General features: G+C 34.9%; 1 protein-coding gene and 1 pseudogene across 3 annotated transcripts in view; both read left to right on the top strand.

The window, feature by feature from the left end:
* Positions 1-3,606: 3,606 nt before the first annotated feature.
* On the top strand, positions 3,607-5,216 carry LOC306669240 (long-chain-fatty-acid--CoA ligase 6-like; annotated as a pseudogene). The gene has a single exon. The product of its transcript is annotated as a long-chain-fatty-acid--CoA ligase 6-like (transcript).
* Positions 5,217-14,570: 9,354 nt separating this feature from the next.
* Positions 14,571-16,224, top strand: part of FSTL5 (follistatin like 5) — a 782,217-nt gene continuing 780,563 nt past the window's right edge. For both annotated transcript variants that reach the window (XM_079154219.1, XM_079154218.1), the window contains exon 1: positions 14,571-14,591. The gene's annotated coding sequence lies outside the window, so the exon portion shown is untranslated. The remainder of the gene's footprint in view (positions 14,592-16,224) is intronic.

Genomic DNA, 16,224 nt, shown 5'->3' with positions numbered 1-16,224 from the left:
GGACAGTCAACTGAAGGGAAAATCCACTCCAAATGTGGGTAATTTCCAGTTTGAGGGCCTGGAAGATCAAAAAAGGTAGAAAAACAAAGAAGTAGAAGCTGATCCAAGTTCTATTCTTCTTGATCAGGTGCTTCAGTTGATGCTGCTACTACCTGGGTTTTCTTCACTCTTCCAAAGTGATCTTTGACGCTCCAGGCAGTTTCCAGGCCTTTGGTGCTAGACTAGAGCTGCAACATTGGTCCCACTTGTTCTAAGACTACAGATTCTTGGATTGAGTAGGTTGGTTTCTCCAACTCTCCAGCCTACAGATGGCCATGATGGAACTATCATGTAATCCAGTCTAACAGATCCCTTTTAATAATTGTGTGTGTATGTGTATGTCCTCCTGGTTCTAGTGCTCCAGAGAACTCTGAATAACATGACAAGTTAGGTCTTATGAACTCAAGGAACTTATAGTTAGGTGGGAGAAACTATGACATTGATGAGTGAATGGATGGATGAATAGATAATATTTTAAGATTGATATATCAATGTCTAAAGAAAAACGAAGTAGAATGTTTAAGAATTGAAGATGCGGTGTATTAATAGGGATGAAAAGTCACTTCAGAGAGCTAACTGTCAAAGCATCATCCATAGGAAGTCTAGGGAAACAGTATTTGTGAATAAGGGGGATTAAGTATCAAAGTGCTAAAATGGATATGAGCTTCACATATTGGAAAAACAACAAAACCCCAATGATTAAATCAGAGAAAATAAGAGAAAGAATGAATCTAATATTAAAGATTTGATTACCTTGTAATGGACATGTGAACAATGGTAAATAGTTATTTTAAAAAAAAGTACCAAATGGAATATAAAATTTTAGGCTAAGAAAGGATATAATCTAATTTTTTTAAAATAAGTCTAGATTATGTGTGTGAAATATCCCTTAATGGAGAGAAAAGAGATAACCACAGAGAAAGTAAAATAATGGATAAAGACATACATGATGGATTAGAAACAGAGTTGTAATAAGGTTGAACTAAGTTAACCGGGAGAATATAAAATTACAAAGTTCAGCAAAATTTATACTATGTATTTTTAATCATGTGTGAAGTTAATGAATAACCAGGGCAAACCTAGGCTTTTTCGCTTAGTAGACAATAGGATCTCCTTAATGTTTTGCTTGTTTGTTTGTTTTGTGAGTTCTGGTGTAGTAGTTTTATTTCTCCTCCTATTTTCTTCTCTTCCATATTTGGTCCTCCTCCTTTTTTTTCTTCCTTTAGAAAAAGGAAGAAACTCCTTTTCTTTCTTCTCCTCCTCTCCCTCCTTCTCTTCCTTCTATTGCTCTTTCTCTCTTGCTAATGCTGCTGTTACTTCTGCCTCTCTTTTTCCTCCTCCACTTCACCATCAGAATATTTTCCATTCCCATCACCCTTGTCCTTCCATCAGATCTGCCTATCTCTCTCCCTACTCTTTAGCCTCTCCTTTTCCTGTTATTTTCCCTTCTTCTATTCCTGACTACACAATACCCTAGGGGACAGGAGGAATAGGGAGAGGCTGATCAGTGGGTACCGAGTTACATTTAGCAAGGAGAAAGAAACCCTGGTGAGCTTCCTGAACCATAGGGTGACAATGGATAACAATAATATAATGTACATTTCAAAAAGCTGGAAGAAAGTTTCACCATAAAGAAATAAGTGTTTGAAGAGATATAATTGATTACCCTTATTTAAACTTTACTAAATGTGCAAGTGTATCAAAACATTATGTGATCCCATTAATATGTAAAATTTTTGCTTATATGTATCAGTTAAAAATAAATGTAATAAAAATACTGCTGACATTCTTACATTATTTTGCATATGTTCAGGAGTATAATATTTCTATCTACTTGCTGTATATTATGACAACTGTAGAATTTGAACAACTTATCTAATATTAAGATTAATAACTTTTGTACTTTAATACCTGGCAATCATTAAGTCTGGCTCCTCTATCTCTCACATTAGTTCAGGACTATTCTTTGGGACTCTATTTGCTATTATATATGTGACTAGTCCCAAGTTGATAACATATCTAACATATAATTATATTTTAAGAACAATTTAATAGCCAAAAGACCAGTAGAGTTGAGGAAAGTAATGGGGAGGGAAGATGAGAAGGAAAGAAGAAGTACGAGGGACAAATTAGAACAAATTATATTCCATACTTTTAAAATTATGTAAGAATTAATGTTATCTATGACTAAAAAGAGCCAATAAAAAACAATTTATTTTTTATCAATTAAATTAGAAGTTTCCATATCTATCTTGATGTGCTTCTCCAGTTAGTCAATTTGTTCTTTAAAACAGATTTTATATTCCAGAGTACAAAACTCTAAAGATAAATAATAATTGAATTTTTACACATTTATTCTACAATTGGAACATTCTCTTAAAAATGTAACTTAGAAAAAGGTATAAATCTTGGAAATGAATTTCATCCTACTTCTTCATATCAACTTAACTATAAAATTAAGAACAAAATATTTTTAAATAAAACTTAAACCACGTAGAGATATTTTCATTCAATATTAAGAATTTTATATATACTTATAATTATTACCATTTGTTATTTTAAATCAGCTTTGAAATAATTCTTGCATATTGATAGCCTCTCAGATTTTATCTCTTTCTTTGCTTGGGTCATAGGTCGCTTTAATAATATTTCTTCTATCCTAATGGGAAGTCATACACAGAATTGCAGAACAAGTAAAAAGGTTTGCATTTCAATTTTTCCTCAAGAAAAAAGATTTGCATTTCAATTTTTCCTCAAGAATTTTTCCAGTTTTTTCTGTAGCCATAGTAACTTCACATTTCAAAACAATATTACATAAAGGAGTCAGTAGAATAATTCTTGGTCTTTCAAAGGAAATTTTCATGAAAATTTTTATTATTATCTCTCTGAAATTAAGTTCCATGAAATTCATGTAATTATTTTAAATCTCCAGTGAAAAAATGATGTTATTTTCTCTGAATTGTTCTTAGTTTACACATACATATGATAATCAATTTCTTTGTCATCTCCCTTATTAACTTTGTGTTGACAATTATTTGTTTTTATCTAATTTCCATATCTCTTATCTCATCCTGTCTCCTTTCAGCTCATTCTCAACATACATGTCACTCCCCTATAAAATGGCATCGTTTAGAAACTCTCAAATTTCTAATTTTGTATAATTCATCATATTCCACTCAACTTTCATAAACTGTTGATTCTATACTCTAAAGCAGATGAGGGTTAATATTTGTTGAGATTAAATTCCTGAGAAACAGCATGTCAGAAATGCAGAGACACAGGAGTCATAGAAGGATGGAAGGAAAAAAAGAGGGAGGGAGGGATGGAAAAGGAAAGGAAAAGAAAAGTAATATAAAGAAATAGAAAAAGGAACAGACTGAAAATGTCAGACAATTTGGTTATTGCAATAGGATGTGTGCCACAGGTACCAAAAGAAGAATGTCTTTCAAGTCAGGAGGGTTCAACAGCATTAAATGGCTCACTTGTGCATGCATATTCATTCTCTCTCTCTCTCTCTCCCTCCCTCTCTCTCTCTCTCTCTCTCTCTTTTAGACAACAGAAGAGTTTGTCCTCTCACTTCTGGAGAAGATGCACAAGGGATCCTGAGAATACTGCAGCTTCCCAAGCTGAATGACTTGGGTCAGTTTTTCTGCAGCCTCTCAGCCAACACCCTCAGCATGAGTACACTGACTGCCATCCTTGCCAGCTGGTTCATTCACAGGCCAAAGACCCATCGACCACCAGGCAACCACCTGACGCAATCAGAAGGGTAAGACAGTGGCAGGGCCTGATGTCTGTGATTGGAGGGAGACCTCAGTTGCTTACCCACTATTATGATGATGCCAGGACCATGTACCAGGTGTTCCACTGTAGGCTTAGTATCTCTGGGCATGGGCCCTGCCTCAGCTTTGGGAAGCCCAAGCAGCCTTATCAGTGGCTATTGTACCAGGAGGTGGCCAATAGAGCTAAAATTCTGGGGTCTGGACTTTTCCAGCACAACTGTAAAGCAAGTACAGATCAGTTTATTGGAGTTTTTGCACACAATCAACCAGAATGAATCATTGAAGAATTGGCTTGCTACACGTATTCCATGGTGGTGGTGCCACTTTATGACACCTTGGGTCCTGGGACTATTCTCTGCATCACCAATACACTAGATATCAGCACCATGATTATGGATAAACCTCAAAAAGCTATGCTTCTACTAGAGCATGCAGAGAGCAAGGAGACTCTAGGGCTCAAGATGATTGTCTTCATGGAGCCATTTATGGATGCCCTGAAAGAAAGAGGGCAGAAGCTCAGGGTGGTCATCAACTCTATTTATGCTGTGGAGGACTGTGGTTGAGTGAATCACCATGCTCCTGTGCCCCCACAGCCTGATGACATCTCCATTGTGTGTTTCACAAGTGACACAACAGGGAACCCTGATGATGCAGTGCTCTTCCACAGGAACGTAATGGCTGATTTCTCAGGCTTTCTGAAAATGACAGAAAAGTGACTTTTCTGAGACAGGATGATGTGCTCATCTCTTTCCTGCTTCTGGCTCACATGTTTGAGAGAGTAATTCAGTCCATTGGCTACTGCCACAGAAGGTGCCTTGGCTTCTTCCAGGGAGACATCTACCTTCTCTCTGATGACATGCAGGCTCAATGCCCCACCATCTTCCCTGTTGTCCCACAACTGCTGAACCCAATGAATGACAAGATCTTTAGGCAGGCAGAAACTTCATTAAAGCATTGACAGCTGGAGTTTGCAGCAAAGTGCAAGGATACTGAGGTCTGGAGTATAATCATCAGGAATAATAGTATCTGGGAAAAACTCTTCTTTAATAAGATTCAAACCAGTCTACATGGACAGGTGTGGATGATTGTTACTGGAGCAGCCTCTGCATCACCAACAGTCCTGGAATTTCTCCGGGTAACTCTTGGGTGCCAGGTTTATGAAAGTTATGGACAAACTGAGTGTCCTGATGGATGTACCTTTACCACACCCAGTGGACTGGACCTCGGGGCACATGGGGGCACCTTTAACCTGCAATCATATCAAACTTGACGTGGGGAAGCTAAACTATTGGAACTACAAAGGAGAGGGAGAGATCTGTGTGAGAGGACCAAATGTTTCAAAGCTGCTTCAAAGATTAGGACACAACAAAGGAGGCTCTGGATAGTGACAGCTGACTTCGCACTGGAGGCATTGAGAAAGCCCAGGATAAGAGAGGTGTCCTGATATTTATTGAGAGACAATCATTTTGGCCCTGATTAGAGTTTTGGACTAATATTTGGAGCAGACATGTTAAGTGGAACTGTTTATGGAGAGGTGAAGGGAAGAGGAGAAAATAAAGATAGTAATTGGAAACATGATTCTTTTCTTTAAACATTATAGACATTATGGTTTTCTAGACTATATTACTTTATGAATAAAACAAGAATATCATTTATGCCCCGTTTTAATTTATTTTCTGCTGCCTGGAATGCCCTTCTCTCTTTTGCCAAGTTATCCCTTCTTTGTTTGAATACAATTGGTTATCTCCTTATTCCTTGCTATGGTTTGGATAAGTGTCCCACAAAGACCTGTGTGCTGAAGGCTTAGTCCCCAACTTGTGGCACTGCTAGCATATGGTGGAACCTTTGGGAGGTTGAACCTAATGAGAACTCTATGAAATAAATTAGCCTATCTTAGGAAGTCAATGATACTTAGAGAAATTAGCAAACATGTACCTAAGTTGCTTGTGGAGGATTAATGACTTGTAGTATTTCAAAATCAGTTTCATAGCTTGACATGTAGCAATTAACTTAAAGTATTTATGCTGTGGTAACAGAACAAACACCTAACCTCAAATCTCGGTAACCTAAAATAAATTTCAAATTGCAGTGACCTTAAACAACTAAAATGTAGTTCTTGCTTATGTTCCATGGCCATAGTAGGTCTGCAAAGGCCTCTTGGTTCATGGTTGTTCCTTTGGTGCCCAGCCTGATTGTGCAACCACATTCTCAAATACTACCATTTTTTTTTTTCAATTTTTATTTTTTATTTTTGGCAGAGAAGGAGGAGCCTACAAGATCTCCCAACAACTAAAGTTAACTTAAGTCTTGAGAGCACCCAGAAACCACTCCGGGCTGGGGAACTCACACAAGACATTTTATTAAGCGGACAAGCAGTGTCTGCCTGCGCGGGGGGTGGGGGGGGGGGGTGGGGGGGTGGGGGGGGTGGGGTTTCGCGGGCTAATAACAATGGACCAATGATTGGAGAGGAGATTGACGGGCTAACGGCCTAACAATCTGAGCTAATGACTTGCTAGGAAGTTCGCAGACTAACAATCTGGGGTGAAAAGTGGGGTGGGGGAGGAAGAATAAAGGCGGCAGCAAAATAGCAGATCTGATGCCAATATGTCTACCTACAATTCTTTCCACGGAAGTGGACACAGGACTCCACCCATTGGAGACCGCAGAGTGAGATTCAAACACCTTCACAGGAGGAGAGCTGGGATTATTTGCTGAGCAGTAGTAACAAATGCCAAAGAGGTGCATCATGCGAGAGATTTCAATATATTGGAATTGTTTTCAAGTTTCTTCATTGGCATTGTGTGCTTTTTCCAGTTCAAGTAATTTCTGTGTAATATCAACAGACAAAAGTAGATATGAAGAGTGAAACTTCAGAAAAAGTAGCAGAAACATATTCATTTGGTCCCTTATCACATTTTCTCCTAGATTGTCCTCTTGCCATTCTTGTTCAAAAAGTGGGACTAGCTGCTTTTAGCCATATGCTTTGGAAGGATTTTCTTTACAGGGTAATCTAAAAGGAACAAAGAAAAATCGGTAGTATTTGCTCATTTCACCAAACTGTTTTCACTAATTGCTTTTATAAATATTTGCTTTGTACATGAAATTTTACTAGTTTTCACCTGATATTTTTATTATAAATTTTTATTTTTACCTTATTTTATATTAAAATTTGTTATAGAATTATTGATTTATATTATTTGATATAATATACATATATATAGATGCTTATATGTATAATCTAATGTATTACACAGAAAAAACAAAAGCTAACAAAATCCAGGTCCTTTCTTTATCATTTTGTTCTTTTTTTGTAGCAATTAAATATTATACTTTGGGCAAAATTATGTCTGGCCAAATATACAGATTACTACCACATTACACCATATTTCCATGTACATTATCTTTCTTAACTCAAGACATAGAGTTATATTCTTAATATCCTTGTACATTCTGCTCTAAAAAATTATAATGTAAAATGTTACTATGTTCTGTTTTTGAAATCTGAAAGAACAATTATTTTATTCCTCACAAAAATTGAAAAGTTCAAGTAAGATATTGATGGTAACTAGTTTGAAACTGACATACAAGATTCTAAAACACAATTAACATAAATTTTAAAAGTGTTGAAATGATCAATATTATATTACAAACATTTTGTAAGATCAACTTCCATTCTACATTTAATGTACTTGCTTAATACTTTAAATCCAATGACAAACATGAAAGATTTCCATTATGAATCTCTTCATCATATGCATTTTAATCACCATTTCTTGGAAACACGTAACTGTAGAGTTGTGTGAAGTCAAATTTTTATGTGTAATACTAACATTGGCCAATAGATGTCCTAAGAGCTCTAAACACAAGAACTCTAAGAATGAAAATTGCGAATTTGAACATCAGCAATTTCACATGCTCTGTTTTCATAGTTCAGTTACACTTGTGAAATGGCACCATATTTTTAGATTTCAAAGACTCTTAAGATTAGCAAACTCCAAATTACTTCCCTAAATATTATTAAGGTACCAGAAGAAAGAAAAGGAAACTTTTACAGAATTGGTTTTAAAAAACTAAATGAGGCAGCAATACATCTGATCCATTTAAATAATTACTTCTGATTTCATTAATGCAGTCAACACTATTAATTGTTACACAGAAGTATAACTCTAGGATTAATTTAATCACAGAAGTAGATCAGGTGAAGTTGTGAAATATATCTTGAATTATATGATACACTTGTTTTTCTGATTTCACTATAATTTTGGTCATTTTGTATAACATTGCTAGCAGCAGAGTGTACATGGAAGCCTAATAATATATGTCATTTTAATTACAGTTCTCAACTTCTGGCTTATTTTAAGATTAAAATTTATTCATAAAGAATAAAGGTTACTCAAGCATGTTTGTTATGTAACTCTAGCAAAATATAACTTTATTTTTCTCTCTCCACCTTTATAGTTTCTGAAAATTTACTCTCAAGTCGTTTTCTCTGTTAAACCAATGACTATGTTTTCTAGGCTTATGTCCAAGTCTAGCATCCTTCAATGAGGCTATCTAAAGTTGCAAAGATATATAACCATATAATAGTAATTTCAATCACTAATTATACTTGCTATGAAAATATTTTCTTAACTCATCATTTCAATTTATATTTCATTTTATAAGCAGCTTATTTTGAAACTATACAAGCCTGTTCTTGGACAAATTGGTAGAAGCCAGCTGTTATTGAAACTTATTCCCATTGTTTACAAATTAGTATGGAAAAAGAAGAAAATGTTATTTACCAAGACAAAACAGAAACACAAAATATAACTCTAGGGGGAAACTCAGAGCAGTATCACTTGGAAACTAGGAGAGTATGTCTGTGAAAGAGATGATTAAATGAGGAAGATGAAAAGTTTTAACTCTAGAAAAGGTAATTTAAGCTTGAGTCTGCTAAATCTGCTCATGTTCATTTCCCATGATATGGTTATCTAATAAGCAGGTTTATTTTTCCCTCCAATTTAGAAGATAGAACACTTTGTTATAAAGAAAAGTTTAGACTAACAGGTCTTTGCACACACACCATCCATGGTGCAAACTTTTGATTACAATCTGTAGTGGTCCATCTCTGTGTTTAATTCTGAATTTGCTTTAGTTCCTTGTTATTGTCCATAATGAGCAAGTCTATTCCTTATTCCTTAAAGCTCAATCTAGATATTTTTATTCAATGTGATGGGTTTTATCTTTCCAATTGAGCAGTATTTCTTGAAACATGTTTAATCCTTTTTCTATTTAATATCACCTCAGTGCAGATTGACATCAATGAATTTCTTGAACATCTATATTCATACTATACATTTGTCCACATGCTTGTAGAGTTTGAAAAGCCTATTTACATAGTAGAAATTAAAGTTCATATGTGCATTAACCAAGAACTTGAATGATAGAATAGAGTTATATTTAACATTTAGCATGGTATTTCTGTGGAGGACCTCAAATCCTTTATGAAACGAACCATTTCATGATGAATTCATGATTACAAATCAAAAGCCTTTTTTTTAGTGTATGATCCTATGTGTTAAGGTAAATATTAATGAGAAAATAACTTTATTACCCATGTTTAAAATTTAGCAACTACTTATGTAACACCAAGGCAAAGGTCTGGACTATGACAGAAAATAGATACAAAATCTTTTTTAAAAAATAGTCTCAAATTGCAACATATGTTGAGAGTTTTAAAAAATCAGACTAATATAATCTCAGAAAGGTATGTAATTATTGCAAATATTGCTTAGATAACATATGTCTGACTATAATGAAAGTGTTCTCTAACCTTTAGCATTATATATTAGTACTGGATTTTTTTCCTCTTAAATCTTATATTTAATGTCTATATTTTAAAGAAAATGTATTTGAAAGTCCTCTTTAGCACATCCTATCTACACACACATTTGTACAAAAATATGTTTAAGGTCACAATTCTGGGTTAGTTAAAAAATTCAGACATGAGTTGTATCCACATTCTATTAAAATATTATAGCATATTTACATATCCTACAAAACAACAGACATAGCTAGTAAATTGTTAAAATAGGACATTAAGATAAAATAAAACAGACAAAATACATGAATGAGTCTGAGGTAACAAGAGATAAAAGGAAGAAGGGAAAGGAGTAAGAAGGAAAGAAGAAGAGGAAGTAAGAAATGGAAAATGTGTATTTTCAAATGTCAATATATAAGGAATGTATATTTGACATTAGGAATTTCTACAAAAAGGCTAAAAGGCAAGACCATAAATTAAATTTCAGTTATTTTCTTGATAAAATTAATAATTAAATGCTGCATCTATTCTTTAAACACACACACACACACACACACACGCACACACACATATAAGGAGAGAGCACCATCATGTAGAAGTTACACTGCAAGCAAATAGAAATTTCTAAGAGTCATATATGCTTATGTTACAATCATAGTGCATCCCTTACAAAGTTTATGCCTCATGCATGTGGTATTATGCCCATTGGAAATTTACTGAAAAAGATTTTATGTGTGCGTATGTATATTTATGTTCATATGTGTGTTTGTGTGTGTGTGTAAAATTTTGAAAGCTGCAGTATTCTTAGCATATGACTTAGTCTAAACCTCTACTCTAAGAAACCACCAAACTCTACAGTGGCTTCTAGCATCCACCTCCCTAGCATGACCCCCAGATCCCACTTAAATGCGTGCTAGAGGAAGTCCAAAGCTGCCAGGAAAATGTGCTATTCTTTGTAGACAACACCTGATATAGGCTCGACCCCTCTTTCTTGGAGCATTCTAAGCATAAAAGGGCTTACACTTGTTCATCCTGCATGTACAACATGAGGACTATGGTTAATCATAGTGTATGGTATTTAGGATTCTTGCTAAAGGTGTAGATTATAATTGTTCTTGCCAGAGAGGGAAAATGGGTAATTATGTGAGATGATGGATATGTCAATTTCTTTCACTGTGGTACCTTTTTATTATATATATCATTATGTACCTTAAATATATACAATAAAATTTATTAAAAAGAGAAAAATAAATTTTAAAAAAAGTAGTGCATCTTTGGTTTTAAAAATAATCATGTTCTTTGTAGCAAACCTTGTAATTGACTCAAAAAGAAAAATCAAATATACACTTATTATCTTTACATTGTTATTCTAATGTACTACAAATACATTAAATAATTATAATTTGAAAAGAAGTTTATAAAGTCTGGAAGCACTGTAGTAGTCCAGAAAATATACACACTCATGAAACCACAATACAATGAGCTTCATAATTTCTAAATGTTACAGTCTAACATGTTTATGTAAATTATCCAAATTAAAACCCTTATGTATGTTGGTCTTCTCACTTTTAAGATATTTTCTGGGTATACTAACTCAATGTTTTAGTAATCTTTGCAATGATAATTTGTAACTAAAATACCATTGTCTGTCTTTTTTGCATTCCTTAAATTTCATTGTTTATAACTACTTTAAATATCTGAATGGTAATTAAATGCTTGACTTCCTGGGAGAATATTGTAGTATTGCTTATTTAATAAATGACTCCTTTAAAGAGGCCCATTCTGCCTACTTTTAAGTTCAGACTTTGTAAGTGAAATTTACTTTGTGCCTCTCTTAGCCTCCTATTTGATCCTAGTCACTCCTCCCCTCTTCCAACCTAATTACCTTAAGATAACTTTTTCACAGTTAGAGTAACCAGTAACCAGATGCCAATTTATTTTACCAGAGAGGAAAGTTCTTAAGATTTGGAATTTTAATAGAATGTTCAATTGTAATATAGAAATTTCAGAAGTTTTAAAAATTCTAATATGGGTTCACAGAATGACAGACACGTAGAGAACTATAGAGTTATGATCTGCATATTCTACAAATGATTAATATGATGAACAGCTAAAAAAAGAAAACTTTGCCTTAACAGTAACATTTACGACAGAACAAAACCCAGATTCCCCTAAGATGGTACAATGTGAGTTCTCAATGCTTTATCTGCATTTATGCATACTTCCCCAAATAATTTTATTTCTTTAATTTTTTTGTTTATTTCCCTCTCTCTTTCATTTTTCTTTTAAAGACAATCTGAAAATGATCTCATTTCTCTTTCGTATTTGGAAGGTGGTTTTGTTTCCCAGTTACAAACCCCCCAGGCTTTTGAATAATAATATGAGTGCTTTGATTGAATTCATTGCTCCAAACAGCCTGATCACTGGAGTAAATGGAAAGATTAATGTCCACTATACAAATAACAGAGGTTTTGGTAGATTTTTTTAAAGAAAGTATAATGTACTCTATATAGCTCTATAGTAAACTTTCAAGTCTTCTCTGACATTTTGGAATAATGAAAATGAAGCAGATCAAAGTATACATGTGCTCTTTCAAAAACAATGCATATATATGTATATAATATTCATGTTTATATATATATAAATCACGTGTGCCATAGCCTGCCTACAGACAGGTTACTGAGTTTGCTCCATTGTAATTATAATTGTACAATGCCTACCTGCCCCCATATATCATCTTTCATGCAGTACTATGGTGTCTGAAATCATTATTACAATTATTTTTTGAACTGAATCACTCAGTATATCTGAATCACTCAGTACATGTGGTGTGTGTAAGTGTGTGTGTGTGTGTGTGTGTGTTTATATGTGTGATGAACTGGGTAAAAATGCATGGTACTTGTCATTTATATATTAATATAAAATCAGTAGCTGTCAGAGGAAAATAAAACATTACAAATTATTCAAAAATGTAAGAATTATGATCTAAGATTACTGGAGTGACATTCCTAGGAATTTGTGTATTTGAGAAAGAAACTGGTAAATTCTGGAAAAAAAACTGCAAAGAATAGGTTATGTAGGTGCAAAGCAGAAAAAAATGAAAGCTTCCTTAGAAGTGAAAATACCACATTTTTTCTCAATTTTATTTCATATAATAATTTTAAGAATTTGGGTTTATATATCTATAAAGTAAGTTGATTAAAGTCCCTGAAAACACTCATGAGCAGAAACAGTATGGCATATTAGACTTCTGAAATATCATGACACCTATCAGTATGCGCGCCTTCTAATGGAAAACAATGTGTTACATGCTGTGAATTTTTTTGAATGGACAACTTTATTATTAAAAATGCATTATCTAATTTAAGACAAATCAAACTTACATTTATATGTCCATTGCTTTGTACAAGTAAGTCATGTTAGCTGTAGTTGAGTTGTGTGGATGGTATGTGAATAATGACCCTTCTGGATGATTGATTGTTTCAGTTCACTAAAAGTGTTTGTTTACAAGTTTAAGCAGTCTGTGGAATCTGGCATGGCAGGCCCCCTTTCTCTTGCTGTCAGAGCTCTTAGAGCTTCACTGGGACAAGAAACATCACATATACTGAGAGAATTGCTAAAGGCTATGAAATGCTTCCAGCATATCTCATTTTTCATTGAACAATTGATATATTAGACATAATAAATACTGCATAACCTTCAGAATTTTGGCAGTGGAAGTTGAAGCTGAGAACTTTTTTTCTCGTTATTAAAATGATTTCTTTTAACCCTGGAATCTCCAACTCTATACTTCTTGGCATTATATATAAATTATGAAAATAAATAAGGAACGTTCTGCAGGTTTTATAGGAACGTATATGAACTCTCATTTATACTAGGTAATATTCATGTTAATTTCTTTTTTTAAATTCTGCTTTCAAATGATGACAAGCATTGCAAGCATTCACGTCTTCTCCCTGTGTTCGGAGACGTTTTTCTCCACACAAGTTTCTGCAGCAGCTCTCTCCAGCAGCTCCGTGAACCAAGAAGAGAGCAGGGACGCAAATAAAGATCCTTTCCAGTAACCCATGGTAGCAAGAAAGAGCAAAGTTTGACCAGGAAGATCAAAAAGGATCAGGGATTTTGAGAGGAACAGATGAAAAGAATTCATTCCAATTTTCAGTTCCTCCCACTCGCCTTCCCCCCTCCTTCCCCCCTCCTCCTCTCAGCGCTCCATTGCCCCCTCTCTCCGCCCTGTCTTTCTGCTAGAGCTGTGCCAGCAGCGATCTTTGGAGTGCACAGGAACGGCGGTCCCAGAGAAGGCAAAGACTCAAGCAACGCGGAAAGCATTTAGTTTTTGCTGAACTGGTTGTGAATGAATCTTGAAGTCCAATGATGCCCATGCTGATTTTAGGCTTGGATTTTGTGGCCTTGATTGCCGCAGCTGACCCCAGCAGAAGCCCAGTCAAAGGGGCGGCCCCTCACCTCTCAGCGAGTTGATATGCAAAATAGTTACGTCAGAAGGTGGGGGCGGGGCACCCCCGGGTTGAGTGGCAGCAGCTCTTGCCTAGGAGGAGGCGCGAGAATCAGCCTGGTTCAGTGACTGAGACAAACTGGAGGTGAGCGGAGCTGGTGCTGTCCACTGTTCTGTGGGTGCTGAACCTGGGACGCGACGCGAGCGGACCGGTTGCTCCAGCACCTGGAGGCAACGCCCTCTTGCACCCTCTGTGCCCTGTGGGTCCTGCTTCACCAGCAGGACCCATATCAACTTGACAAAGGAGTATATCGGACGTGGGAGAGAGTCCTCCGTTTTGCAACCTGGGCGCCCATTCAGGCGTGACTTTGGAGATTTCTATACTTTTAGACAAAACTACTTTGATTTTTTTCCAAGCTAAGACGATCTTTTTAGTATTTTTTTTTAAACTGTGATTCACATATCCACATCCTTTAGGAATCTTTCTGAGGGACTTTTTATTACTTAAAATAAGGTAAGAAAAGAATATTGCTATAAATGTTTACAAGTGGGTTAGAAATGCAGATTGCCATAATAAATTTAAAATAATAAGTTATGCTTATTTTTATAATTTACATTAGCACTTTGGAAATAATTGCAAAATATATTTCAATAATACTGTTTTCATTAGTATTACAAGAGCATTCATTGATGATTTTGTACTGAATTCTAGAGGGGAAGTTGAGAGCTTTGCTTTCTGTGAAGTTAATGTCATCATGTTACATCTTCCTTTATCAATACAAATATTTCAGAGCAACACTCCCAGTGTGGCTCAAGGGAAAGAAAACATTCAATGCAAGTCTCCCAAAATGTTAGCAAATGACATTAAATCAACTAACAAGTTGTTCAATTTGAATGTACTGATATCTGGTTAATAAGTATTACTTCCCATATCTAAAGCTGGGACTGCAAAGTACACAGCTCTCTCAAGATTTCTTTTTTGGAGGTGAGGAGGTAGAGATAGGAACATTTATACTAATGTTGGGTTCATTTAGATGTGTTGTTATGCATTAGATCCAAATAAAACTTGTGAAACTCAGTCTGTGAGAATTCAACACCCCAAGGTCATGTGTATTTCCAAGTTGGGGGCTGTTTGTTCTGCTATTGACTAGTAAATGGCATCCCCTCCCCTCCCCCTCAGGTTAGAGGTGGATGTAAATGGGAAGCTCTGATTTAATAATACAGTATTAGCTGGTATTATAGTCGCTACTGCTGTTGGTAATTGAATGGAACAGGGAAGCGTGGGCTGGGAAAATGTCTCGCTATATCAGCAATGTTTAACCTCTTGGATGCTTAACAGAGAGCTTTTCTCTACTTAAGAGATTTTCTTTTGAAGCTATGTTGCTTTTGTCAATTGGCAGTGTGTTCTGAATGTGTATGGAGAAAGAATTCAGTGTGGATAACCACTGAACAGTATTTCTCATAGTAATTATTAAATGATAGAAGTTATCTGATGCTCGTTGTATTTGTTATTATTATTAATTACTTAATTTAACAGGCATAATAAACAGAATTTTGATCTTTCATTTAGGTCATTCCATGGCATTAGATTAAGATTAAGTGATGAGTAGAAAAACATGGGGATTGTGTGACTTTACATTCCATGGATAGAATTTAGGTTGCAACTAGATGTCTGTATTAATAGAAATGGGTAAAATATCAACCTTTTCCATGTTTAAGTATCTCTAAACTAAGATATGTTTTTCAGCAACTAGAGAATACAGTAAGTTTAAACATTTGTATACTTTAAATATCATAAAAATTTAATTCTAGTTACATAGAATTACAGAATGGACTCTAGTTTTAGTGTTTTTGATTTAAAATAATACTCTCTATGGGTAGAGATTTTTAAATTTTATTTATAACACAGTCCTACATGTCAGATTGCTACAAGAAATGGATACTGTTGTAAACGCTAGTGGTCAAATGTAATTTCCTAAGTAGTTCCCATATTTTACCCTAAACAAATACTCTTTTTAAGGTTTATGTCAGTCATGTGATCTATGTTTAAGTATTGATACAATTATTAAATGCTCATCAAGTAGAGAAGCAAAAAAAATAAAATAAAAGGGGGGGCTTATAACACTCATTCACAGAGTTTATATCAA

Source organism: Sciurus vulgaris (genome assembly GCF_902686455.1).
Source record: "Sciurus vulgaris genome assembly, chromosome: 9".
Classification (NCBI taxonomy): domain Eukaryota; kingdom Metazoa; phylum Chordata; class Mammalia; order Rodentia; family Sciuridae; genus Sciurus; species Sciurus vulgaris.
This window is presented reverse-complemented; position numbering and strand designations above follow the sequence as displayed.